This window comes from Trichosurus vulpecula, chromosome 1, assembly GCF_011100635.1.
Source record: "Trichosurus vulpecula isolate mTriVul1 chromosome 1, mTriVul1.pri, whole genome shotgun sequence".
NCBI classification, from domain to species: domain Eukaryota; kingdom Metazoa; phylum Chordata; class Mammalia; order Diprotodontia; family Phalangeridae; genus Trichosurus; species Trichosurus vulpecula.
In genome coordinates, this window is record NC_050573.1 from 87,355,364 (window position 1) to 87,358,934 (window position 3,571).

The window sequence follows — 3,571 nt, forward strand, 5'->3', positions numbered from 1 at the left end:
GGGAGGACAGACACTCGCTCCAGTGTAGGTCACTCTTTCCTGGCAAGATCTGACGTGTTCTGGTCAGGCAAGGGGGAGGTCCACAGAGTCCCTCAGATCTCCTGCCTGGGCTTTGGAGGGGCCTTTGATTGAAATAGCACCAAGGCCTTTGGCCAGTATCTTTGCAGAGGTGACCAGCCATTCCATTTCTGCTTGATACATTCCATATAGTTTGTCTGGAGTGTAGGGTGTGAAAACAGAGAGTAGGAGATACATCTGGAGAGGGAAATTCATTAGAGGCTACTGGAGGACTTTGAAAGTTAGGCTGATTGTGCATGTTATTGGGTAGGTAATAGGGAGCCACAGAAGGATTGGGAACAAGGGAGGGATTTAGTTAGAGCTGGGTTTTAGGAAGATTCCTCTAGAGCAGAGGCTATTCTCTTTTTTCTGTGTCTTAAACTCCTTTGGCAGGCTGGTGTAGGCCATGGAGATCTTCTTCGAATAAGGTTTTTAAATGCATAAAATAAAATATGTAGGATTGCAAAGGAAATGCCAGTTATATTAAAATTTGGTTAATATACATATATTAATTAATATATCTTTATATTTATGAATTTGTTTATATGCCCCTTAGGTTAATATCTCCTGATCTAGAGACATGTGCAAATTGGATTAGAAGAGGGAGAGACTGGTAGCAGTAGGCCATTGAGTTAGTCCAGATAAAAGTTGTTGGAATATGTAGTAGGGTTGTAGTAAGTATTGTAGAAAGGTCTATAGTAGGGTTGTAGTAGCTGTGGTAGTAAGGTCTGCAGTAGGGTTGTAGTAAGTACTGTATTAAGGTCTGTAGTAGGGTTGTAGTAAGTACTGTAGTAAGGTCTGTAGTAGGGTTGCCTGCTGGCAGTTTGAATAGAGAAGGAGGGATAGATATAATGACTATTGCAGAAGTAGGGTCAAGAAGGCCTGGAACCCTTTGGGTTGGGCTAGGGCAAGAGATAAAAAGGTCAAAGGCAATGCCAAGATCTTTGTAACTGGGAAAATGGTGAAGTGTGGAGTGATAGAGAAGTCAGAGAGGAGTTGGTTCGAGGTGGGAAGAGGAAGGTGGTTGGGGTTTGAGGCAGGAGTGAGCTGGAGCTAGCTTGTGCCCCCTCTAGAGAGCAGATTGTTAAATTTTCAGTGTGAGCATTTATATGTCAGAAATCAGCAAACTACAAATCAGGACTTAATTTGTGGTTTTATCAATTATCTGGGCTTAAAGTAGTGGCAAGCATGCAGATTAAACTTTAAAAGTGTGCGCTGCTACATTTTTTTCCTTTCGGTAAGCCGGTTATTAAACATATACCAGCACATTCCCTGCTTGAAGGTTTCAGCTTTCCAGCTGAAAATCCAGGTTTAGGAACTGGGATTATTCAATATAGGTTAAAAAAAAAGTGTGAGAGCCTATGCAATAACAGGTTTCTATGTAGTGAAACATTTTTGTTTGAAAGAGGGAGGCCTGCCTAGGAGAAGCATGGCTTAGTGGAGGAGCATTGGTTGACTTAGGCTCTGAACACTAGGGTTTGAGGCTTGGCTCTTCCTCCAGCATGTATTATTATCATTCTGGGCTCCATTAAAGCCAAGAAAGAGAAATAGGACACAAAGAAGAGGCCATGGCAAGAGGAATCTGGGTTGGACTTAATGGAGGATTGGCTTTTTTGGAGTAGGGATTGTTAGATACCAGGACAAGGGACAGGGAAACTATGACATTCTGCTCTTTGAGGGCTTTAAACTTAAGCTTTAGAGTGACAGGAGACTTGAACCTGGGGTCAAGAGACCAAGGTTCCAATTGCAGCTTTGCCACTGATTGGCTATGTGACCTTAGGTGATTTGTTCCCCTTTCTGGACCTCAGTTTACCTGTTTATAAGATATGGAGACTAAGCTGTCCTTCCTCATCTTCCTTCCTCTCCCCAGAACTGTTGGGAAGGTCAAATGAGAGAGAGGCCTGCTCTGAGGTTTAAAAAGCACATTATCAAGTGTTATTTATCACTACTTGTTATACTATTATTATTATTATGTCCTATCCTATCCTATCCTATCCTGTCCTGTCCTGTCCTGTCCTGTCCTGTCCTATCATATCCTATCATATACTGTCCTGGCCTATCCTGTCCTGTCCTATCCTATCCTGGCCTGTCCTGCCCTATCCTCACTTATAAGTCCTGTACTGTCATGTCCTATCCTATCCTGGCTTATAGGTCCTGTCCTGTCCTGTCCTGTCCTGTCCTATCCTGTCCTATACTATCCTGGACTATCCTGTACTGTCCTATCCTATCCTATCCTGGCCTAGCCTGGCCTAGCCTAGCCTATCCTGGCCTATCGTATAAGGCTTCAAGACTCATGACCTTAAGCAAGCCACTGACCTTCCCTTAAGCATAGCTCCCTGATCTGTACGATGGAGATAATAACACTTGTACTACCAGCACCTAGGTGGTGAAGTGAATAGAGGACTGGGCCAGGAGGCAGGAAAACCTGAGTTCAGATCCTCAGATACTTGCTGTGTGACCCTGGGCAAGTCACTTAACCTCTGTTTGCTTCAGTTTCCTCATCTGTAAAATAGGGATAATAATATCATCGACCTCTGAGTGTTGTTTTGAGGATCAAATGAGGTAATAATTGTAAAGCACCTAGGACAGTATTTGGCACATGGTAGGCACTAGATGACTGTTAGCTATCATTATCTCCCTCATGGAGGTGTTGTGAAAAAAGCATTTTGTGAATGGAAAAACCAGATAAAAATGGGCTATTTTTCTTCTTAATTCTGCTGCTGCTGCTACTAGTATTACTGCAACATTTAGATATAGATAGATTGATAGATAATGTGGATTATTGTCATTTATTAATATTGTTTGAGCCTAGTTTTATATGGCTTACTATAGAAGTCAGGCTGATCTCAGAGGCGCTCCAGGGAAGCTGGATAGTTGTAAGGAATGCTTAGGTCCCACCCAGTGCTTATTTTTGTCCTCTCAGGACTTTTGGGTCCATCCAAAGTTTGTGCTTTGGCTTCCCCAAATTAGATTGACTTACCTGCAGATATACATTTAAAACAGTCTTTCTCTTGGAGACTGTCAACTGCCTAGTGATCCATTCAGGCAAATGTCCTTATGCCCTTGTTTGAGTTCTATGTAATGTAACCTCACAAAGACTGGCTACCTAATAAATTTCTTTCTAAAATAATTTCAGATTTGGGAGTTTGTTCTTGAGAACAATGATAGATGGATAGATAGATAGATAGATAGATAGATAGGTAGATAGATAGATAGATAGGGAATGTCTTGAGTGCTTACAATGTAGGAGGCACTGCCCTAAAGTCTGGAGATACAAATACAAGCAAACAAGACAGTCTCTGCCCTCGAGGAATTTATATTCTAAAGGGGGAAGACCACAGATAAAGGAGAGCTGAAGATTAGTGTAGGGGGGATGGGGGATGGGGGTAGGGAGGGTGCTGATGGGGGCAAGCAGTGGATGAGGAGATGGAGAAATCTAGAGTGAGTAGAACCCAGAGTGAAGTGAAGGGGCCCAGTGATCCTGCCTAGGGAGTCACCAGTGAGGAGAACTGGC